Raw genomic sequence first — 26802 nt, forward strand, 5'->3', positions numbered from 1 at the left:
AAATAAAAACAAAGATAAACAAATGGGACCTAATGAAACTTCAAAGCTTTTGCACAGCAAAGGAAACCATAAACAAGACCAAAAGACAACCCTCAGAATGGGAGAAAATATTTGCAAATGATGCAACTGACAAAGGATTAATCTCCAAAATTTATAAGCAGCTCATGCAGCTCAATAACAAAAAAACAAACAACCCAATCCAAAAATGGGCAGAAGACTTAAATAGGCATTTCTCCAAAGAAGATATACAGACTGCCAACAAACACATGAAAGAATGCTCAACATCATTAATCATTAGAGAAATGCAAATCAAAACTACAATGAGATATCATCTCACACCAGTCAGAATGGCCATCATCAAGAAATCTAGAAACAATAAGTGCTGGAGAGGGTGTGGAGAAAAGGGAACACTCTTGCACTGCTGGTGGGAATGTGAATTGGTACAGCCACTATGGAGAACAGTATGGAGGCTCCTTAAAAAACTAAAAATAGAACTACCATATGACCCAGCAATCCCACTACTAGGCATATACCCTGAGAAAACCATAATTCCAAAAGAGACATGTACCAAAATGTTCATTGCAGCTCTATTCACAATAACCCGGAGATGGAAACAACCCAAGTGTCCATCATCGGATGAATGGATAAAGAAGATGTGGCACATATATACAATGGAATATTACTCAGCCATAAAAACAAATGAAACTGAGCTATTTGTAATGAGCTGGATAGACCTAGAGTCTGTCATACAGAGTGAAGTAACTCAGAAAGAGAAAGACAAATACCGTATGCTAACACATATATATGGAATTTAAGAAAAAAAAATGTCATGAAGAACTTAGGGGTAAAACTGGAATAGAGACACAGACCTACTGGGGGTGGGCTCGGGGATATGGGGGGGGGTTGTGACGGGGCGGGGGAGAGGCATGGACATGTATACACTGCCGGGCGTGGGGTGGATGGTTGTTGGGGGGTGGCCGCGTGGCGCAGGGGGATCGGCTCGGTGCTTTGTGGCCCCCTGGAGGGGTGGGATGGGGAGGGTAAGGGAGGGAGACGCAGGAGGGAGGGGATGTGGGAACAGATGTATATGTATGACTGATTCACTTTGTTGTAAAGCAGAGACTAATAAAAAAAAAATATATATATATATATAGTCTGTTTTAAATGGCTTTATTTTAACCAAGTAGAAAAGAAATTAGAATCTTAATTCTAGGGACAGTACAGATATTCCAGAAGCTGTCCTGTTAAGATCCTGAGAGCAAAGTTTCCCTGAGAATGCTTTCTGAGACCAGAAACTACTGTCAGCTCATCTTTCCCTCCCTTTAATCAGAACAAGTCCTATGCTTTCTCCACTGGCCATTGTGACCCTGACATCTAATGATTAAGGTCAGATTATGGACTAAGTTTTTAAATGTCTGGTTGAGTTACCTCAAAACTTAATGTAGTTAAAGTATAAAAGAATATGGGACACCCATGATGGAGATAAGCCGATGATCCTGGTAATGTGAGGAGCATCACAACAAATACCTTGTTCACTTGCTTGCTTATGTATGTATGTATGTGTGTATGTATGTATTTTTGGTCCACGTAACTGGATTGTACAAATCTTAAATTAGGTATTCTACACTATACTTCTTTTATTCTTCCTTTACCCTGGCCAGAGGAAAATAAATTGTGGGGGAAACAAAAGCTGATAAGCAGGAGTTTACTGAACATTTGACTGTGAAGATACAATAATTTTTCAAGTTAATTTATACTTAGAGCAATGGTAAAAGGTCTTAGTTTCTAAGATCAATGCATTTAACTAAACACACACGCAGAAAGATCAAATCCAAAATATAATCATATGTGTTTGCCTCTCAATCCCTTTTTTTTTTTTTTTTTTTTTTGCAGTACGCGGGCCTCTCACTGTCGTGTCATCTCCCATTGCAGAGCACAGGCTCCGGACGCGCAGGCCCAGCGGCCATGGCTCATGGGCCCAGCCACTCCGCGGCATGTGGGATCTTCCCGGACCGGGGCACGAACCTATGTTCCCTGCATTGGCAGGTGGACGCCCAACCACTGCGCCACCAGGGAAGCCCTCAATCCCTTTTTTCTCAAACTTTTTGTAGCCTTTGCATGACTGTTAGAATCTGTCAGAAGCAGAGGAAAGAATAAAATGCTTATGTCAATATTGTTATTTATCAAGTTATTTATCTAGAGAAGTAATTGAGTAAGACAAACCTAGTGGTTTCCATAAAAGGTTGGGAGATTCATGTTTAATTATAACATCTCTGTCCTACTGCCCAGCAGAAGGAACCATTAAAACTTATCCATCCTTTAAGTGAATAGTTGTTTTAAAGGAATGCAGCTATTTTGTTCTGAATTATGCTTAAATACTATATAATCATCCAGGGTCTTTAAACGCTTAAAGACAAAATCCCCTCACAACATTATTTTAATTGAAATTACAAAGGAGCTGACTACCAAAGACTTATATCTGCTCTCATAAAATTATGGATAGAGGTACTTACCAAAGGAGAGAAAGAAGAGAGAATGAGACAGAGAATGAGAAAAGAAAAGAGGAGGAAGGGAGGAATAAAGTGAGGAGAAAGAAATTATGGGATAAAAACTACTTAAAGCTTCAATATCTTTGTGTTAATAAAAATACAAATTATAAACAAAACTATTGCATATGAAGATTAGTTAGCTCTAAGAGTTAACTCTTAGTTATTATATAGCTCTAAGAGCTATCTTATTATATTACATTTATTTGCCTAAATTACTGATTATTAAAAAGTATTAGGATTTTTGTGAATTAATAAAATAAAACCCCCTTTACTGCCTTTTTCAAATTTGACTGTGGAATATACAATAGCAGATGGAAAATAAAAATATTACACTAGGACTTGGTGATAATTTTTTGGATCTGACACCAAAACAAAGGCAACAACAGCAACAAAACAAACAAGTGGGACTACATTAAACTAAAAATGTTCTGCACAGCAAAGGAAACCATCAGGAAAATTAAAATCAACCTACCAAATGAAAATATTTGCCAACCATATACTGGATAAGGGGTTAATATCCAAAATATATATTTAAAAAAACTCATATAGCTCAATAGCAAAAAATCCTAACAATTAGATGTAAAATGGGCAGAAGATCTGAATAGGCAGTTTTTCCAAAGAAGACATACAGTTATCCAACAGGTACATGAAAGGATGCTCAATATCACTAATCTTCAGGGAAATGCAAATCAAAACCACAATGAGATGTCTCCTTCATTTGTTAGAATGACTATAATCAAAAGGAAAAGAAATACCAAATGTTTAAGAGGATGAGGAGAAAAGGGAACCCCTGTGCACTGTTGATGGGAATATAAATTGGTGCAGTCACTGTGGAAAACAGTATGGAGGTTTCTCAAATAATTAAAAATAGAACTACAACAAAAAGATGCAGCAATTCCACTTCTGGGTATTTATCTAAACACTAACTCAAAAAGATATAACCACAGTCATATTTATTACAGCATTATTTACAATAGCCAAGATATGAAAACAACCTAACTGACCATCAATCATTGATGAATGGGTGGATAAAGAAGACATATTATATATATAATATGTGTCTATATATATATATAGACACATATATACATTTCAGTCATAAAAAAAGAATAAAATCTTGCTGTTGCCATTTTTGACAACATGTTTGGACCTTGAAGGCATTATGCTAAGTGAAATAAGCTCATAGATTCAGAGAACATATTGGTGATTACTAGGGGATGGAGGGTGGACAAAATGGGTAAAGGGGGTCATAAGGTACAAACTTTCAGGTGTAAAATAAATAAGTCATGGGAATGTAATGTACAGCATGGTGAATATAGTTAATAACATTATATCAAATATTTGAAGGTTTCTAAGAGAGTAAATCTTAAAAGTTCTCATCACAAGAAAATATTTTGTTACTATATATGGTGAAGGATATTAACTAGACTTGTGATAATCGTTGTGTAATATATACAAATATTGAATCAATATGTTGTACCCAAAACTAATATAATGTTATATATCAATTATACCTCAATAAAATATTGCACTATATATTGAAACATGTCTTAAATAGAAAGCAACATATACATTCATAATATTAAACTGCAGAATTTATTAAACTTTTTATTATTGTAATGACAAACAGAAGCCACTGTAGCTTTCCTTCCCTTCTTGTTCAATGTGTGTAAGCCAGCATCTTAAAATTTAATAGCATGGAGAAACATAATAGAATACTTCACAGAACTTCTTGTCCTTGCTTGAATTTCCTGGGTGGGATTCCACTCCAAAGCCTTTGCAATTTGTCTTTCCTCACCTGGAATATTCTTCCCATAGCTATACATATGACCCCCTCCCTCCCCTTAAGCTTTTGGCTCAAATACTACATCAGTAAGAACTTTCCTAACTACCACATTTAAAATAGCTACCAATCCTCCCCATACCTGTGAATCTAATCCCCTTCCCTGCTTCATTTTTCTCCATTTCACTCATCACCATTTCACATAGTTTGTATTTTACTTATTTATGTTGTTACTGTCTTTCTAACTCTGCTGCACTTTAAGTTCTATGAGGGGTAGAATTTTTGTCATTTTACTCACTGCAGTATTCCCAATAATAAGTACAGTATTTGGCATATTATAAATATTAAATAAATAACTGTTGAATTAATAAAAGTTTTCTGAGGGCAGCCATGTATCAAGAAAAAGAAAGAAAGATGGAAAGAAGTGGCATGGTTCTTTACTCACCTTTGACCATGCAGGTAATTCATTCCATCTCTTTGGGAAAGATAAAGAGATCAGGCAAAATCCCAGGAATGTTTAGAGAAAATCCCTCTTCACAGAAGCCAGCAGAATTTGAAGTGTCCTTTTCACATTCTCCAGCTCTTTGTTCTATTAAACCATTAGGCTTCATGATTAATATCATAGGCAACCTGGGTTTTTCACCCTCAGAATCTGGTGAAAGATGAAGTTGTAGAATAACAACATATATATGAAACTCAGCTTTCCAGCAAATCCTCTAACGGAAATAAAGATGAAAACCAGAAAGTTATTTTTTAAATTTCCTCAAATATTTAAAATGTGTGTCACTAAGTATATCCTATAAAAGTCATTTTTGCAGAAGTGAGCCCTCACTCACAATATCATTTATAGCTGTTAACTTTATACATGATTATAATAAAAGTGTTGATACATTTTCCAATCCGAAGCAAATTAGAAGCAGCACAGGTGAAGGAGTAAGAATAGTTGGTACAGATCAATAAACACATTAAAGGTAACAATGAACTGCTCCTTCTTTGCGTGTCTCTACTGTACCTTGTAATTATTTCTCTTACAACCGTTGTCATATTTGCTTACCTACTTTTCCTCTGCATTAAACTGTGAGTTCCTTCAGTTCAAAGGTGTATCTTACACATTCTGCTCATAGTATATCTAGTGCTTAGCCGGGTGCCTGTCAAATGGGTGTGCAATACATATCATTTAAGTAAGTTTTAAGTAAATCAAGCACATTTAAGCTGTTAATTGATAATTGTCTCTGCACAGAGACAAGCTGATTTACCTGACCCAATAAGAAGTACCTCATCAGAGCTGCTCACATCTGCTGGTGGTACATTTCAGTAGAACCAAAGGACCTTGAAAAGCTGCTCCAAGGGACAGATAGGAGAGAAGCTACCACCTTCCATCATGAGAATAGCTTGTGTCCATATCCTTACGCATTAAGTACTTTCTGGATGTTTTTCCTTTTTTAACATTTTCTTCTTTACAAACAAGTATGTGGCATAGTGTATGGCCTAATTTCCCTTTTGACAGTATGAGACAGTACAGCAACACTGGTAATGTTTCATCCGGTTCTCTGTGTGCTGAACCTGCCCTGGTTGCAGCCTGGGTTTTCCAGAGGAAACAATGAGCTGGCATTTGGTGTGTAGGTTATTTTTAGGGATTGACAAATGAGGAAGGGATAGAGAAGAAGTAGAATTAGGGAGCAGAAGTCAAGTTGTGATGGGTGCCTATGAAGCATTCATGGCCAAAACCACAGGGAGCTGTAGAGTAAACATTCATATTTAAAATATCTAATTGAGAACTAAGTGACCAGAGATTTTAGACCTTGGTTTGATCATTACTTGCTATGGGCCGTTCTGAGGAGGACCTGGCCTTAAGTAAGGTGGCTATTTACACCTAAGGTAAACAGTGAAGGAGTTTATTGCTAGGGCAAGTCTTTCCTTGGATGTAAAATCTCATGAGACAAATCTTCATCTACTAAAGGCCTATAGGGAGAAAAACATAAATCTGATATGAAAAACTTTTCCCTGCCAGAGAAAATTTCTCTGTCTTTTGAAATGCATATGCACAAAAATTAACTGGAATTGCTCATTCATTCCTGAGTGCAATCCTGGTTGAAGTGAAATTTAGTGCAACCTGCCTCCAAATATACATTAACAGAATAAATAATACCTTAAGTTTCAATTATTATTGTCTTCCCCAAAAAAGAAGTTGATAAGAGCTATATATTGGTGTTTGTTTTAAATTTTTATGAAAGTATAAATACAAAATATAGTTCTAAAATTGTTTTACACAAGCCAAATATAGTACAGTAATTATCTTGTAACCTCTATTTCTTTCCAACACTTCAGAGATTGCTGATAATCTTTTGCTTTATAATATTAGAGAAATTTAATGAATATGTATAGCTGCAGATGTTAGAAAATTACTGCTGCAGTGAGAATCAGATGCATTAGACAGACTAATTTGTTTTTTTTATTGTCAACTGGAAATGCTATTATTTCACAAAATGATGTGACTATATAAATTCAATTAATGATTACTTTTTAAAAAGAAAAATAAACTTCTGTGATTTGATAAGAAGGAAAAGTTTCAATAAGAAAATAGAATGCTTCAGGTAGGAGTTTAAAAGATAACCCATATCTATTAAATGTTTTTACCTTAATCATTGAAAAATATTTAAATAGTATAATTATAAACAAAATATCTATATGTATTGAAAAATTAAACTCTAACCTTTAAATTTGTAGTTATTTACATGACTTGGGTGAGATATAATTAATCAGAGTGAGCCAAATTACAACTTATTTTGACACAGAATCTGATAAGTAGCCACTAGAAACTGATATGGCATACTGCCTGGCATCCATTCTGATTGGTCTATACACATACTGCTAATTGCTATCTATATAGAATGTCATCTGGCTTACAGAGTTTGGTGAAAATATGCTGGTGGTCTTCCATACTGAATTCCTTCTATGTATGCTATATGTTGCAATTATATTAATATTGATTAAATATGTACCAAAATATATGATTTTTAGGTAAATGCATTCAATATGCTATTATGCAACAGAGAATAAAATCGAAGCATCTCAATGTTATGTAAATTCTAAAAATGATTTGATATCAATCAGATTTTATGAACCATCAAATTGAAGAGTTCATTTCCCCAGATTATACTCCATGCTTTCTTTCCTTTCTTTTTCATGCCATTTATTTTGTGTGCACTGAACTGTTCCAATATCTGCTCTTTCTCTGCATTTCCAATCTTAATTATTCTTCAAAGGCCAGCAGAAATGCTACTTATTTTATAAAGATTTTCTCATCCTTCAGCTGATATTCTCTTATAACTTTGAACACCCAACACACTTGCACTCTTGTACTATCTACTTTATACTAAGAAAGTTTTGTGAAAGTCATCTTTCTTACCAGAATATAATCTCCACATTGGTATGAAGAGTTTATTTTCTGACTTTGTCTCCTACATAGCAACAGCACAATGCCCATTGTAAGTACTTATACCTTGAAATCATTACATTTTTAATTTTTGACATTGAAATATGAAACTAAAACATATACATATATTCACCTCATTTATGTAGAATATATTTTATATAATTTCTGCACCATAAGAAATATTTGATTATAGTTATTGTGAACTAACAAAAGTGAAAGATTAGTACAATTGTGAGCAATGTCCAGAAAGCTGGCAATCAATGGAAAAATGCATTCTAATGACAACACAAACTATAGTAAGAGAGTTCTTTCTATATCTGGGGATCCAAAGACACTTCATAGGCTAAAATTCATATGCATTATTAATATTTTGATTTACAGGACTCATCTATTTCCCAGGCCCCCAGGCGCATGTAATACAAGCACATCAATTTAATTAAGATAACATTTGAAATTCAAGAGCCAAGTTGGTCCCTTTTACATTAATAAGTTCACGTTAAATAGATGCTATATATCAATTTCTGAAGGTTTACAAGGACAGAATTGTAAATGAATTGCAAATAACTGGGCCTAGGGTGAAAAATATCATTGTTTTCAGGTGCTTCCCAATATTTTCATGGAGGAAGTTTCTTCTTTCTCTCAGATGAGTTGTATCAGAAGATTAACCCTACAGTAAAACTACCTAGCCACAGTCATCAATAATAAAATGCTTGATTATATAATAATGATAATTAATTTATTTATCCCTTGGAATTAGCAGCAAAGTGTCACAATTCATACATAATCTATTACAAATGGTTGTTTAGAAGATGAATTAGTATTCATTAAATTGTTTTAGACTTAAGAATTGTGATTTTGCATAAAATAGTTCTATGATACTATGATATGAACTAGGGTTAAGAAAATTGATATTAATTATTCTTTATTTTAAAAGTTCAAATGATATCTGCAGGTGATCAGGACACACATAGCCAGTAACATATCTTATCCAAACACCGGTGTTAAATATTACTTGAAAATATCACTAGGAAATATAACCACAATACTAGTAGTGAAATTTTGGTTCACATAATAGAAGTTAAAATGCCAAATTGGAGTTAAGGCTTAATCGACAACACAAGATTAATTTAATGTATTCTATCTGTTATGTGTCAAGGACAATTTTAAAGAAGAATAATCAATAACTTGCAGAGCAGCAACCCATATCATGATAATGCAAAAAATCACTTCTGTGAGAAATTTTTATACAAGCATAGTTTTATATTGCTAATAGAAATAAGCAGATGTTTTAAAATATGAAATATTTACTAGGTTATGATTTCACTTACCAGTTAAATCTAAAATCAAACACTCATAACCTGACTCAAAACTTTATTATTAATATCCTTAACAAGATATCATTAAGCAAAGGCAAATATAAAAAGATTTTAAAATTGATAAAGTAACAATTATATTATTTTATATCTTACAGAAAGTGAATAGAAATCCTAACATTTACTCTGGTATATCTATCCACTAAAAATAATTGAGCTATCAAGTAAAGACATGGAGGAACCTTAAATGCAAATGAAAGAAGCCCCATCTTAAAAGACTGCATTCTGATGATTTCAACTATATAACCACTGATCCTTCAACTCTTTCCATAGTAAAGGTAAAACTATAGAAACAGTAAAAAGATCAGTGATTGGCATGGTTTTGGTGAGAAGAAGGGATGAATAAGTAGAGTACAAGGATTATTTGGGCAGTGAATCTACTCTGTATGACTATAATCATGGATATTTGTAAGCATACGTTTGTTAAAACCCATAGAGTGTACAAAATCTAGAGTGAACTCAATCTAAATTATGGACTTTGGGTGGTAAGAGTGTGTGTCAGTGTTGGTTCATTAGTTGTAGCAAACGTTCCTCTCTGGCCTGGAATGTTGTTGATGGTGGGGGAGGCTATGCATGTGTGGAGAGAGAGGATACGGAAAATACACTGTATTTTCTGCTTAATTTTGCTGTGAATCTAAAACTTCTTTAAAAAATAAATTCTATATTAAAATAAATAAGCAATAATATAATAATAATTAAAATCGGTTTTCAAAAGACATGTAGCTAGAAAATGACACTGCCATCAGAGTTACATAATACAATTGCATGTAAATGTATTGATTCATTTTTCCCTAACTTTCAATTATATAGACATAGAGGGTTGGTGAAATAGATAATGGGTAGTTTGTGATTTACAGATCTTAAATTTGGTGCGACAACATCAACTAATAAAATTTTTTTCTAAGTAAACCATCCAAGCAGTTTTTATTCATTAATATTCATAAATACACACAGCAGCTTCCTTAGAGATTTCAATTTTCCCCTTCAGTTTGTATGTGGAGTATCCCAATAATGTTGAGCCTTTTGCATGTCACGATATAGGAAGCAGAGGTCACTCCTGCACTGCTACCTACATTTACCTGCTAGAAGTAAAAACTGGCTAAATGGTAAAGATTACAACATATAATTTCTCTCTTCTTTTGAATGTACGCAATGTAACAAGAGTGACAGACCTGAAACTGCAATCACCAAACAAACCCAAGATTGTTTTTGCCCACTTTCCTTGGCAAATATAGAACAGAGGACATTGTCTGTGAACTGGAAGGTCATCAAAGAGGAGGCAGTGAAGTCTTATTTCCCTTATTAGTCACTTTTAAATTTAGGTTTTCTAAAGCAACATCTAAAGGCATAATATCTACATAGCTCATAGCTCCAAAATCTACTATGCCCCCTGTTCATCCTCATCTGAGGACAAGCTCTCTTCCCGCACCAAAGTGGACAGAAGGAGGTCTTGGACCAACAGGCTGTGGTCTGTGAGCTCACATACCATGGACTGGAACCGTTTCACACATTTTAGAATAATTCAACCCTGTTAAAAGAAATTGGGAATTTTGCATAGTTTGCTGGCTGCTTTCAGTGTTAGCTGCATTGGTTGTTGCTGTGGATTGTGTGATTATAAAGATGAAACTGCTTTGTGTTACTGGCTGCTGCCGTGCTGCTGTTCTAGCTGCAGCTATATCTGCAGTTGTTATAACTGAGAAGCAGAAGGGTCAAAAGAATTAACCCCACCTCTGTAGAACTGACCAAAAGAGTGTAAATGGTATAAGAATGGCATTAACTCCATACATTTATCTTCAGTTAAGGTTATGACAAACAAATTGTAAAATACATTCTTGGGCTTCCCTGGTGGCGCAGTGGTTGAGAGTCCTCCTGCCGATGCAGGGGACGCGGGTTCGTGCCCCGGTCCGGGAAGATCCCACATGCCGTGGAGCGGCTGGGCCCGTGAGCCATGGCCACTGAGCCTGCGCGTCCAGAGCCTGTGCTCCACAACGGGAGAGGCCACAACAGTGAGAGGCCCGCGTACCGCAAAAAACAAACAAACAAACAAACAAAAAACATTCTTTATAATTTGGGGGTAAAGTCATGTAATTTCAAATCTACATGTCTTTAGTCCAAGAAAGTGTTCATTCTCTGTTTCAGGAATACTGACAGAGTTCATTTCTGAATGAGAAGAATTTGCTGTGGTGGGGAGGTATGGTCAGTGGGGGAAGAGGGATTTATTAATGTAATTAATACAATTACCTCCACACAGTTACATAACTTGTGGATTTTGAGAAATTGTACTCAGCTACTTTGTATAATTAAAATGAAGATTGTCTTTCATTGATACAGTGACTTCTCCTGAATAATTTTCAAGACTTAGTCAGTGAGCCAGATTGGAACTAAAATCTATTCTTAAATATTTCTGTTAATTCTCTGTCAAAAATAAATAATATACATAATTTTATACGTATATGATCTTTGAAATGTATCAGTGTGGGTGGGTGTGTGTTCATGTCTGTGTGTGCACACATGTATTACCCCTTAGTCCTAGAGAACATGAATAAATAAAGATAAATTATTTGATGTTTATCGTGTAAAATCCCATATATATATTTATATGGTTTACTGGTCATTTAAAAAATAACATTAAAGGGCAAAATTAGCAATACTCAGGATAATCCAGTATAATAAGTCTGTTTTATGGTCAGCTGATTATTAGCCTTAATTACATCTGGAAAATTCATTTATAGCAGTTCACAGGTTAGTGTTTGCCTGAATAACATTATGATAGAATAATAGCCACCCAAAAGTATCCATGTCCTAATCCTTAGAACCTGTAAATATGTTATCTTACATAGCAAAGGGAATTTTGCAGATGTGATTAAATTAAGGATATTGAGAAGGGGATATTATCATAGACTATCTGGGTGGGCTGAGTATAATAACAAGAGTCCTTATAATTGAAAGAAAAGTCAGAGGGTCAGAATCAGAGAGAGAATTGAAGATGCTACACTGTTACCTCTGAAGAAGGGGCCACAAGCCAATCAATGCAGGAAGATTCTGGAAGTTGGATAAGAGAAGGGAAGGACTCCTAGAATCTCCAGAAGGAAGATCAACACCTGCCAGAGACTTGATTGAGTACAGTGAAATCCATTTCAAACTTCTTACCTCCAGAACTATAAAATAATAAATTTATATTATTTTAAAAGACATTGAATTTGTGGTAATTTGTTATAACACAACAGGAAACTAATACAAACATCTTTAGAATTCTGACTCTGGAATGAGCTTCCTTGAGTTAATTCCTGGTGGCCAGTGATCTATTCTCTGCAGATAATCCAACGTAAAACAGAGCAAAACAAAATAAATCTAGTTATTGATATAGTAATGGCTAAAGTGTTCCAGGCACATTACTCAATATAACATACAATATCTCTTTAATTTCATATTAGCTCTATTTTCATGTGAGAAAACTGAGCATCAGAGAATTTAAGTAGTTGCTCACAGTCACACAGTTAATAAAATGCAGAAATGAGGATTTTAAACCAGATGATTTGGCTTTGAGTCATAGTAGTCTTAATCGTGTAGCATAATCCCAGGGGCTTTCTTGCTTAAGACACTAACCATTTTTAGAGGTTTCTTGAGGAACTTAAAAATATGCTCTTATGTGCTACACGAAAACAAACTTGCATGTTCCTTGTATACAAGTTAGAAATTTAACATATGCACTTTAAAAAAATAAATTAATTTGTATTTTTGTCTTATGTCTGCCTTGATAGATATCAGAAAGATATTGATACTTCTGAAAGTGATGGTAGGACCGAAACAATAGGATTAGTCAAAATTCTGTTTAATAAAGAGCTTGATAATTAAATTCCCTCCTAGGGCAGTGCACTCCAAAAACTTTCCTTTTTACTACACAGACAAAAAATGGCTTACCTTGTGAAGATATTAACCCAGAGAGGATCTGAACTTGGGGCATCAGAACCAAATGGTCTCAGGAGAGAAAGGCTGGGCTGGATATCCTCGAGCATATCTATTCCCCTCTTTCCCTCCTTTCTGGATAGTGATCAGTAGCACACAGACCACTATGGAGTAGCATTTTCAATTCAACAACATTCTTCAGGTCCTGGTAAATGCTCTCTCTCCCCTTGCATGTTGATTCCTAGGGGTGGTGATAGATCTCTATTATTAATAACCATGGATTACTGAGGTTTCACTGGCTTGATACCAGTAACCCTGCCTATGACCAGGTAAATAATTTTACTAATAAACTCTTTTTAATTTATCCTCTTTAAGTTTTCCATCTTTTCTCCCTCGGACAATGACTGATAAAAATTTAATAAATATATGAAGTTTAAGTTAAAGTCAGCCTGCTGTGATCCTAAGAACCTTTTCCAAAATTGCTACCAGAGACACGAATAGAACCACATTTGGAGGTGACTGGAAGATTCCTTTTTTGAGAAGTAGGTGAAGAAAGTGAAACGATCCTGTTATGAAAAAATCTTGGTTCCCAGCCTTTCACATTGCAATGAAACAAACCAGTGGATGAAATTTTACCCATAATCACACAGATTTCATTCAGCTTTTTAGTACCTCAATTTTAAATATTATGGAGAAGTTTGTGATCAGTGAGTATTAGGAAAAGAAAACAACATTTTCTACCATAAATACAGAAAATAAAACAAATGGAAAATTCGAGGAAACAGAGAAAATACCAAAGGTGACAAAACAAAACAAAACAAAAATCCATTTATTTAATATACCAAGGTATATAGGATAACATACAGCATCCACTAAAAGAGGGAAAAAGAAAGAAATCTGGAGGAAGAAATATTCCAACAACAGGAAAGAGTCCATAAAAAATATAATAGCAGAAATAAAAGTATTCAATCAGCTGGCTGGAATAAGAAAGCAATGTAAAAAGGGATAAGATAAACATATTAGTGATTCAAGTAGAATCCTAGCTATAGTAACAAAGAAACACCAAAGTTTAATGTTTCAAACAAATCAGATGTTTATTTATTTATTTATTTATTTATTTATTTTTTTAAAGGGCTCTTTATTTTTTTTAGTAATTTATTTATTTATTTTTGCTGTGTTGGGTCTTCGTTTCTGTGCGAGGGCTTTCTCTAGTTGTGGCAAGCGGGGGCCACTCTTCATCGTGGTGCGCGGGCCTTTCACTATCGCGGCCTCTCTTGTTGCGGAGCACAGGCTCCAGACGCGCAGGCTCAGTAGCTGTGGCTCACGGGCCTAGTTGCTCCGTGGCATGTGGGATCCTCCCAGACCAGGGCTCGAACCCGTGTCCCCTGCATTAGCAGGCAGACTCTCAACCACTGCGCCACCAGGGAAGCCCCCAGATGTTTATTTTTATAATAATCTATAGTGTTTATCAGACTTTGCTACAGAAAGTCATGGAGGGAACCCAGAGTGCAGAGTAGCATTCTCATCCTAAATATGTGGTTTTCAAGGTTGCTCATGATTTCAAGTCATAAGAAGGGAAAGGAATGAAGAACTCCATGGTGAGTATCTTTCAAACAAGTGAAACCACAAGTTTAGACATTTCTTTTGCTCACATTCCATTGGTGAATTTTTATGCCATGGCCACATCAAGAATCAAGGAAGACTGGAAATATAGTTTAGCTGAATAGCCAATGATTTCGGGGAGGAAGATAAATAACAGTATCCACCCAAACAAGCAAAGAAACAAGCAAACTGATATCAATATGAAAGGAGTTCTAAAAAAAGAAAAAGAGAGAACAGAGAAAATGCAGAGATCATATCAATAAAGAACTAATTCAATAAATAGTTTCAAAAACTTAACTCGTAACTCAAAACTAGTATGGACACAATTGTCCACACTGAAATGGTCCACCACAGAATATATTGTAAAACATATTTGTGAAAAAAGTGTGTATCATGATCATGATTTTATAAACAGTAAATATTGGATTTAGCAAATAATTGTGATATGTTGATATTGGTTGGAAGTGATGGAATGTATGCCTGCAAAGTCAAATAGAAGAATTAAACACTCATTTTTCATCATAGATATTAATTTAAAATTGTTTGAAATTGAGATATCAATCCATTTCAGCTTAGTTAAGTTATTAAGAATTATGGAAGTAGGTAAAAGAAGAAATAGCTAAAGGCACAAAAAGTTAGTGCCTCTGAAGGGTATAAAACTTATGGAAAATAACTGTCAAGAGACAACATTTAAAATTTGGGGTAAAGGTCACATAGAAATGTATAGGTTGAAGTATAAAAAAATGAAACCTAATGTTTCACTTTAAGACAATTGAGCATTTACCATGATGGTCAATTTTATCTTAAACAGAAAGCGTCTCACAAAGTATGTAAACTATCCTTCATTTTAAATTTAAGGCCTAGGATTTCTGATTTAAAAAATAATTATTTTAAAATTAACGGTATAGTCCTAGAAAGCATTATATATCGGCTTTGGCTTTTGATAGTTTAAGGAGTGTAATGAAAAGTATATTTTTAAATCAAGTCAAGTAAAAATTTCCAGTCTTATATGGCTATTTTCATTCTTTATTACTTAAATTGCACCAAAAACTAACAGCTGTCCCATTAAACTGGGAAGCTTTAATAATAAATGTTGAAATTTCTCAATCATATAATTGTACCTTCATTCCAATCACCATGTAAATGTCCATTTAGAAATGTCTAATATTTGTTCACATTCACACAGATTAGAGAGAAATCAAATTTTATAAAAGTATGTCACTTTCCAAGAATTCATATTCTGGGAATGTAATTCTTATTAGGTGAACTTATATATATATTATATATAATACAAATGTGTATATATATAATAAATTATATAAATTATATAAATATAATTTCTCCCCATCTTTGGACTACCTTCTGGGATAAAATCTACTTTGTGTTTTAGTCCAGTTTTCTCAGTCTCTTCATGCAAATGACACAGCACACATGTTTAAAAGTACACATCAATGGGGCCTCCCTGGTGGCGCAGTGGTTGAGAGTCCGCCTGCCGATGCAGGGGATACAGGTTCGTGCCCCGGTCTGGGAGGATCCCGTATGCCGCGGAGCGGCTGGGCCCGTGAGCCATGGCCGCTGGGCCTGTGCGTCCAGAGCCTGTGCTCCGCAACGGGGAGAGGCCACAACAGTGAGAGGCCCGCATACCGCAAAAAAAAAAAAAAAAAGTACATATCAATGATTTTTAAAATTTCTGTTCTTTCCCTATTTATCATGATGTTGAGAAATGGAACAGTCATCATTGTAGCTGCTGATATGTGACATTGGAATCTGTAGCTGTGCATATCTCTATCTATCTATCTATCTATCGACAGAGAGAGAATTACATATATTTGTAACTCAACATATAAAACAACCTGTCCCCAGTCACACTGGGGTAAATTTGTACAACTGTGGAATACTCATTTCAGGTTTGGTCCTTAAACTAAGCAGAGCACGTGAGTAATTGAGGTTTAAAAATACACACCTTTCAAACTTCTCTTTCATTAAGTCACTGTCCAACCTTGAAGAGGTTATTAGGTTTTCTGATTCAACATTCCTTCACCTGTGAAATTGAAATAATAATATGATTTATTATGGAAACTTCTTTTGTCCAGGCAAAACCTCTATTTCCAGGCACATCTCTTCACATTTTATGATTTAATTTGGGCTGTATAACTGGCTCATGGATGATGAACATTAGGCATGTGGTCACTTCTGGGCAAAGTATCTTACTGCTAGTGTGAAACAAAACAGGGCTTTATTATTGTGCTGTGGCACCAGGAAAGCACTTGCTATTGAGATTTTGCAGTTGAAGATTAAAGCAACCAGAATCATGGAGCAGAGTGGTCCTAGAAAATCACTTGGATCTGTGTCCAACTTTATGTGGATAGGGAATAGATGTTTGTTTGTACAGCCACTATGATTATGGAGCTATTTTTACCATTGGATAACTTAGCCTATATTGACTAAAAGTTATCATATTTTATGAATTTATTCTGTATAATCTAAATCTAGTTTAAATATTTTACTTGGATTTTTAAAATTCTAATGAAGTTCATATTTTCCTGTACAAAAATAGAATTACAAAACATAAATAGAAGATATTTTAATTAGTATTTAGTCACACCTGTCTACTTCAAAAATAAGCAAACATGTTTATATGGGCAACAAGAATTTTTCAACTTGGCAAAATAACCAAACTGCAGTCTAAGATAAAGTTTACATTTCTTTTGGGATGAGAGTCAGAGAGAGAGGCAAGAAGACAGGAAACAGAGACAGAAGATGTAATGCTTTAAAAGGCTGTTTCTATAAACTGGAGCTTGTCAGAATCTATCCATATATTCCTGACATTTATAACTTTTTTATTGACTTCTACAATTAATTTTAAGACAACAGAATGATAAAAAATCTACTTTTATGTAATATGTATGGAAATAAGATGTATTTTTGCCACAAGGGTAGGAAATGCATGGTCATGATCATGAAGATAAATTTTCATGATATAATTACTTGTGAATTATTATTACTTGGCTTATCAATACAGAGGAAGATTGAAATAACCAAATGAATAAAAGGAAAATCTGGTATATATTTTGTTTGTTGTTGAATGCACACTAAACAATATTCAATGAAAAATATTAATACTCTAGTATAATTTCTATACAGTTCATTTTCATTGTCAAAAGTAAATTGAATTATATATGTAATATATGTTTTCAAAGTGTTAAAGTGACTTGCTGGAAGGCTCATTAAAATGAAAGGTCAAAATTAATTAGAAGACATTTAAAAATCTTTTTCATTAATTTTTTAAAAATTAGGTCTTAAAACCTAACAATTGAGAAGCTTTAGGTCAGAGGTGAAGGAACTATTATTGTTGACCTAGATTAAGTTTGAAAATATTCACTGGGGCCAAAAATAAAAGTTCTTAGTATCCTTCTGAGTGATTAATTATTTTCAGTATTATATTTTCTATTAAATTAAAACAAATTGAATGCGAGTTAGGTATTTCATGTAGAAAAAGGGTGTTAGTAATTAAAGTAAGTGAGATTCTCTATAGAACAATCAGCTTAATGCCAAAGAAGGATATAAAAAATACAAATTTTTCTTTTAGAATTAAATGAAGTTGACATTATTCTTATGATTTTAGACCATTATGTCCATAATATGAGAACGACTGAATTACATATTTCATTGGTGACTTTTGTTAAGTACTTTTCATATTGTAGTCTTCTGTTCAACATTTTTCTCAGAAAAGTCTTAAAATAGTTCTTAATGTATGGATTCTTACAGTTGATCAAATACTGGTAGTATTATCCCATAGAAAGTAACAAGCAAAAGGAAGTTTCTTTTAAGAAATCCAAGACCAGGGAGGAAATTGTTTCCTTAAAGCTCATTGTTGGAAAGCAGCCTGGATTTTTCCAAATTCAATTTAGGTATGAAGACAAGCATTGCTCTGGGCTTTAACAAAACATAACCCAGGTCCAAATGAAAATCCAGTTTCTTCTAAAACTACTCTCCTATTTTTTAAATGATTTTCCTAGAAGCATACTTGTTTATTTGTATTGAGTAAATTTTAAATTTGCTGTGTATGTCTGATCATTATTTTAAAATCTCTTTGAAAACTAGATACTTGGAAAGGACCATATCTAATTGTGAAAAACTATAGTTAAGGAATTCTATACAACTAACTCTTTACTAAAGTTCAGTAAGTTAAGACATTTACATTAAATATGCCATTGTGTTTAATCTCCCAAATCAAAGAAATGAATAGAAATTTAATTTTAATATGAGACTTTTATATCTAACTTGATTTTTAAGTATATTTTCACTTTTAAATACTGTATTTTTAACTTTTAGATTCCTAGGCCAAAAAGGGATTTGCCATTTTGAAAAAAATATTAGTGAATTGCATACATATTTTTAATCAGACATATTTGCATATAGTATACTTCTTAATTCACGCAAAAGAACACAGCATATTTGTATTAGTTTAATGGGGTTGCTGTAACGAAGCACCACAAATTAACTAGTTTTAACAGAAATTTATTTTCTCACAGTTCTAGAGGCTTAGAAGTCTGAGATCAAGGTATTGACAGGGCTGGTTCCTTCTGAGGACTGTGAGGGAGAATCTGTTCAGTGCCTCTCTGCTAGCTTCTGGTGGTATGTTGGCAATCTTTTGCATTCCTTGGCTTGTAAATGTGTCACTCTGATATCTGCCTTCATGTTCACATGGTGTTCTCCCAGTGTGCATGTCTCTCTGTGTCCAAATATTTCCCTTTTCATAAGGACAGAGTCATATTGAATTAGGGTGCACCTTAATGTACTCATCTTAACTTGACCATATATATATATATGTATATATATATATTTGTGTGTGTGTGTGTATATATATATATATATATATATATATATATGTGTGTGTGTGTGTGTATATATGAAATATGGCCCTATCACTTACCATATTCACAATCTAAGTTTGAAGGCAAATACTGTCTGGGGTAAAATGAGAAATCAGTGCATACTGACTTAAAGTCAGTGGAAAAATAAGTTCGGGCACGGGGTTGCTGTTCTGTCTGTCTACCTGTCTCATCTGAGTCCCCATAAACCTGTGTTTACTTACAGATGAAATGCAAATAATGAGAGCATCTGCCTTATTGTGTTGCAGTGAGAAACTCAAATGCATTAAGCATGAAAAGTTTTTAGCAATATGCTTGGGATATAGTAAAGAGTTTACTAAATAATAATAATGATAATATTAACATAGCAATAATAATAATAATTAGTATTAAATCAAGAGCAAATCCACGAGTACCAAATTTTAGGTGTTTAAGGCAATAAATATGTCATTGGTGTGCAGTGGCATATTTCACAGAGATTTCATAGTAAAAAGGGTTAGGAAATTAATGGTGTTGATAGTTACTAAAACAAATACAAATCCAGAATTCAGTCTCTCTACTTGGTTCTTCTCACAGGCTCTGCTTTGCTTTTAAGTCAGAAACCTATGAATCATTCTTACAAGTTAACAAGGTTTTCTGATAAATCATTGAGGACATATTCCCCTTGAAATACTGTTGCTCATATATGCAGCTAGTTTATTTGGATCACATAAATTCTTTGGTCTAATTGGATAAAGGGTGAAATGTTACTCAAAATGAGAAGTAAAAATGATTTTTTATGCATGGAAGAACAAAATTCAATGTGGTATTCAATATAATGTTTGAACTACTTTTACTGATAATTTGAAAGAATATTGAATGTACTATAGGTGAAAAACAAGATTTATCCATCAGTTCTTTATCAGTGCAATATTATACCTTTCCATCCATTTTAATTTGTCTTTTACCTTTACATATTACCTAATTAGTTAACACTTAAATCCTGGTTTGTGGTCTCTAAAAGTGCCGTGAAAAAAGTTTAAATAATTCAACTTGAGTTTTAAAATTGCCATAGGCCAGGGTAGATTTTAAATTTGAATTCAATTTCAAGGTCAGCCTATAATAGAGAGCATAATGGAAGTGCTGTGCCACCAGAGATGTTTTATTATTTATCTTGGAATGTAAATGACATGCTGCACACCATCAACATAAGCAATTCACAAAAACTGTATTATGGGTATGAGGGTTATTCATTAAAGTAGGTGTTTGACTTGCACTGGAGGGTGACAGTTTGTGACGCTCTGTGAAAATTTATTTATTTATTTATTTCTCTCTACCAAGGTAATTTCAAATGTTCAGTGCTTTCAAATGACCTGTTAGTGTATAATATAAGCATTTCACTAAGAGTTCATTTCTCTCCTGCTTTTCCTTTGTACACATTCCTCATTTTGAAGCTTTTTTACAATTCTGGGATCAAGTTTAGTGAACCAGCTCTAGATCTAGACCACCTCCCTAAAGTAAGAAAAGATACAGAACTAAGTTTGTGTGTCTTGCCAGAAGAAGCAAAGGACTCACTCTAAACGTGACACTGCCTTTGTAGATGTATCATATTTTGTAGTCTGGAGACTGGTATTTCTATATTCTAGAACTGATTATACTTTGGGAAGAAACATAGCAGTAGAACACATTAAGATACTGAAGTAAATTATTTCATTTCATTAAAAAATATTTCATTCATTTAAAAGTAAAAATAAACTTTTTCACAAATTGTAATGTTTATATTATCCAAAGTGACAACCCTTTCTAATATCACTCCAAATGGAAAACCAAATTAATAATTAAGAGAATGCATACAAAGCATCACTCTAAAACAAGGAGAAATGACTTTGGAGAAATATTCCACCCAAGCAATTATGAGACTTGCTAAAACAGTCCTATCGTTATCCTGAGAACATAGTGTCTATTTTTCCAGGATTTTGCTGAATAAGTTGTTCATTTCTGACTTTTACGCTTTCCATTCTCTGTGATTCACTCTGACAATTTCCTTCAATCACATATTAATTTTTGAATCAGGGTTTAATAGGATAAATTAATTTTCCCATGTGATGTTATAATTATATTCTAATTGTGCTTCTTTGCGATTAAAATTAGGTCACTTTGATTAGAGCTTTGGGAATCTAAGACATTAAAATTTCCTTTATTTAGCCAATTGGATGACTAGCCACATTTGTGTGTGAATTTTAAGTTTAAGCCTCAGAAGTCATCCATTGTCTCTGTAACAGTGAAAATACTTGTGGGACCTCAGATTGAATACAAAATGTATTAGAATTCCAAAACCTTAAACAAAATAAAAATTTCAGTGTGCCCCAGGAAATCATAAAAATGCAAGAGCCTGCCATAGGACTAAGACAAATGTGAAAGATAATAAGATTATTACAGTATAAGGCAACACAAATTGTGACACTAAGATCTCAAATATCCAGCAGTTTTTTGTTTTTTTGTTTTTGTTTTTTTTAGATGTTGGGGGTAGGAGTTTATTAATTTATTTTATTTATTTTTGCCGTGTTGGGTCTTCGTTTCTGTGGGAGGGCCTTCTCTAGTTGTGGCAAGCGGGGGCCACTCTTCACTGCGGTACGCGGGCCTCACTATCGCGGCCTCTCCCGTTGCGGAGCACAGGCTCCAGACGCGCAGGCTCAGTAGTTGTGGCTCACGGGCCCAGTCGCTCCGCGGCATGTGGGATCCTCCCAGACCAGGGCTCGAACCCGTGTCCCCTGCATTAGCAGGCAGACTCTCAACCACTGCGCCACCAGGGAAGCCCTATCCAGCAGTTTATGAGTGACAAAGTAAATAAACACAATTTTCATTTTTGAAAATATTTAATAATGGACATGATTCAATCATTTTTGAATTAGGAAGAAAGAAGTAACTCAAAAAATATACCTAAACATCAAAAAATTATTATTATTCTTTGGGATATTATATATTGAATTTATGAGTTTCTAGATCTGCAATAGTTTAGGACAGATTAATAAACATAAATTCTTACTGCATTAGATGGAAGCAATAGCTAAAACATTTTAATTTAAAACCATATTTTTCATCACTCTTCTGAATACTTCCTTACTATTTGGGACAGAAAGATTTCCCACACTCATTATGTATTGATACTTTCCTTTTTAAAAAAATGAATATTGAATATCAAGATTATCCCAAGTCTTTATTTTAAATATCAGATTACATGTCCTATATATTACATGTACATGTTAATGTACATATCCAAATACTCTTTCTGTAATATTTGACATATCTTTCAATGAATATTGTGTGTTCTTATAGAATACACAGGAAAGTAATATAAAATAGAAGTGTGTTTTAAGGCATAATTATATTTAATATAATCAATTAGAGAGAGCATTCTACTTTGGAGAAAACAAAGGGCAATCTTAAGACATTGTATATTTATCCTTTATAAATAATGACAAATATAGCAGTGGCTGAGGTTTTAAAAAATGATATTGTTCAATTAAATTTCTCAAAGCAGTACTTAAAACAAGCTTCCCCCTTTCTCTGTATATATAACATAAAATATATATGATATAGCAATATATATGTATATATATAACACAGAAACATATCTATAACATAGATACATCTATATATTAAATATAGTTTATTAATTGAACATTAATATAAAATTGTAGATTGATTTAAATAGTTCCATTGTCCCACCTTCAACACTATGAAATCTACTATTTTTAACTGGCAAGGATGCTAAAGAAAACTTAAAAGTGAATGCAATGCAGAAATAATTTTTCTTAATTTGGTACCTCACATATCAAGTAGAATTAATAGGCTATTAGCCTTTGCATTTATTATAATGCTCTGACATTTCATCTATCACATTTTAGTTTCATCAGGAAGGTGAAAACAGCACATCTCCTTCAATTTATCTTGTGATACATTATAAGATGGCAAGTTGCTATTTTGTTCATTAACTTATAAAAGAGTTAAAATTTCTATAAATAGAAACTATAATGAATGTTCAAGATCATTTTCCATGCTGAAATAAACCTGCATTCCAATACCTGCACGCCTCCACATATCAGTAAAGCTTTGAAGTTTGATAAGGGAAAACATTTGATTAAAACATTTTTTAGAGTATTTTGTTCTCAGGTTAGGGGTGAACCTATTAATTAACAGCCATGTGCCATGCCCAGCATGAAATAAAACTGAGTAGAATTTAAAGGAAACTGATTTATTGTTTTATTTACTTGGTTTTTATTTCATTTACCTCAAACATAAAAAGAAAACACTGTATTCAAAATTAACAGAGGAGAATATAGACAGAATGATACCAGCTTTTGCTTGTGGGAAACATTTCCATCTTTTTCCTTTTTAATTAATTAATTTATCATCAAATATGTAATAAACTTTTACAATGTGCTAGGACAGATTCTGGTAGCACAGTAATACATGCAATAAAGAAGTGTAATGTATGTCATGTAGCCAGAAAGTGATCAGAGGAAGGTGGCACTGTAGGTAAAGTGGTAAGAAGAGGTCGCATTTGAGCTGAAACCTGACTGGAATGAGGGAGTAAGACATGAGACTATCTACCAAGAGAGCATTTTAAGCAGTGGGAAAGACAAGAGCAAGGCCATGGGGCAGGAGCATAACTAACATTTGATGATGAGCCAAAAATGCAATAGGAGAAAGAGTGGGAAGGGATTACATTAGAGAAATGGCTGTGTCTTGTTACCACACACACACACACAAATACCGTTAGATTTTAGTCAGAATTACTCCTTTTCTTTTGCATCAAATAGTTTTCAGCATCACAGTTAGTTTGGAATGAATAAGATTGCAGATAAGATATCCAACAAGTAGATTGTTTTAAAATTGCTCAATCTAAACAACCTACCAATTTGGCGATTCTAGTAAACCTTATAATTAATCTTATAATTAACAGACAAAAATTAGAGTCAGATAATAAAATGGGTAAGAACTGAATTTTGCTTCATTTTTGAACTAGCACAATGGAAAATCTGCTCTCTATCTGTTTTTCGGGTCTTATAAAATTATAAAAAGTCCAGGGGAATCATCGCATCATCCTTAAAATCCTCCAGGGGCTCTGGATTGCTGACATTCTCCTTCCAATTCCACAATCTCATCTCACATGCTCTCACAGCATTTTACAAGTACATTCAAAATCCTAAGCTCAAACATATATGATGTGTCAATGTCCTCAAGAAAAAAATGTTATGAGGAACACACCTGTATTTGAATAAAGTTGGGTCTGCTAACTTGTTTCAATGAAGGCGTATGCACACCATTGAAATCAATGGGCTTTTCAGTAACAGTCTATGGTTATGTAGCACTTGTTATTGTGTTGAGATTTTCCTGAGGATTTATGAAAGTGGGGCATTGTCCTAGAGTGGATACTATCAGGAAGTGGGAATAATACTCTAATTTAGTATCTTAATATTTCTTATCTAGAAGATAGAAAGAGCAATGTGAGGCTAAATTTTTTTTTTTTTTTTTTTGTGGTACACGGGCCTCTCACTGTTGTGGCCTCTCCCGTTGCGGAGCACAGGTTCCGGAAGCGCAGGCTCAGCGGCCATGGCTCACGGGCCCAGCCACTCCGCGGCATGTGGCATCTTCCCGGACGGGGGCACGAACCCGTGTCCCCTGCATTGGCAGGCGGACTCTCAACCACTGCACCACCAGGGAAGCCCAATGTGAGGTTAAATTTGTCATTAGTAAGGAAGCAGCAGTAACTCATATCAGCTAGATATGGGAATATTTGGTTATTTTTGTAGTTTGGGCAACATTACTGTTTTCTTTAAATTTGTGCATGAATATGAAGTGGTCTTGTTTTGTCTTGATCCATTGAGTTTCCAGAGGAGTCTTGTCTGATGCTGATGTTAAATTGTTTATGGACAAGAGGACCAAGGGCATAGTTGTGAGCACCATACAAGTTCTTAGCAACACCAAAGCCTTGATGAAAGTGTAAGGCCAGCTACTGGCTCTCAGAGGCTACCTTCCTATTCCTTTAATGTAATTGTCAGGTTTGTAAAATAGAAGTTTGTCTGGCTTCATGGGATCTCTCAACAATTCTACTATGTAAAAGTGAATATTTAAGATACAGGTCAGAGGTTTAAAAGAAATCATTTAGGAAGACATCTGGGCTTGGATATTTCTTTGGGGGAAGTTTTTTTAATTATAGCTTTATTTTTTAAATTAGTATCGTGAATTCAGATTTTCTATTATTTCTTCTTTCAGTTTTAAAAAGTTTTGCATTTTTAGAAATTTGTCCATGTCTTCTAAATTTCAAATTATTGGAAAAATGTTTCAGACATACTGTTGTATTTAGTACACATTTTTATAGCTGTTGATATTTTATTTTCATATTTGTTTTTTTTTCTTGCTCTCTCTCACTTTTTTTTTCTGATAATTCTGCTAAATGATAAATGTTTTCAGTCATTTCAAGTAATCGAATTCCACTGTGTTGCTTCTTTAAGATATGTTTGTTTTTATTTCATTAATTTCTTCTCCTAAGCTCAGTGGATATAATTTCCTTTTTTTTTTTGCTCTCTATCTTCTTGAGATGGATGTATATTAAAGACATTCTTCTCTCTCTCTCTTTTTTTTTTTTTTTTTTTGGCCATGCTGCACAGCTTGCAGGATCCTAGTTCCCTGAGGAGGAATTGAACCTGTGCCCTCAACAGTGAAAGCACGGATTCCTAACCACAGGACCACTAGGGAATTCCCAAGACTTTCCTTTCTATCATATGCATTAAGGCCATAAATTTTCCTCTTGGTTTATCATAGATTTTGATACACATTTTATTACTTAATTCAGAGTATTTTATAATTGCCATTAGGTTTTCCTTTTTGATTTTGAGTATTTAAAAGTATATTGTTTAATTTTCAAGCATTTGCTGATTGTTCATTTACCATGTTATAAACTTCTGATTTAATTTCTCTTTTGCCATTGACCATTCTATAAAGCACTTTGTCTTGAGGTTGCACATTTGCTGAGACTTATCATCCACTATGTTATCATGTGAACATGAAAGGATGTGTATTTTGTCATTGTCAGCTGCAGTGTTTTGTATGTCAGATAGAGTTTGTTAATTGTTGCTTAGAATTGCTGTAAGTTTGCTGATTTTTTTTTTCTGTTCATTCTCTCTCGGTGTGATGTGGTTTTTTTTTTTCTTTTTCTACTTTGTTTTATTGATTTTTTGCTTAAATATTTTGAGATTGTTAAAGTGCCTGAACATTTTAAAATATAATATTTTCC

The sequence above is a fragment of the Mesoplodon bidens genome, assembly GCF_964165515.1.
Source record: "Mesoplodon bidens genome assembly, chromosome: 5".
Taxonomy (NCBI): domain Eukaryota; kingdom Metazoa; phylum Chordata; class Mammalia; order Artiodactyla; family Ziphiidae; genus Mesoplodon; species Mesoplodon bidens.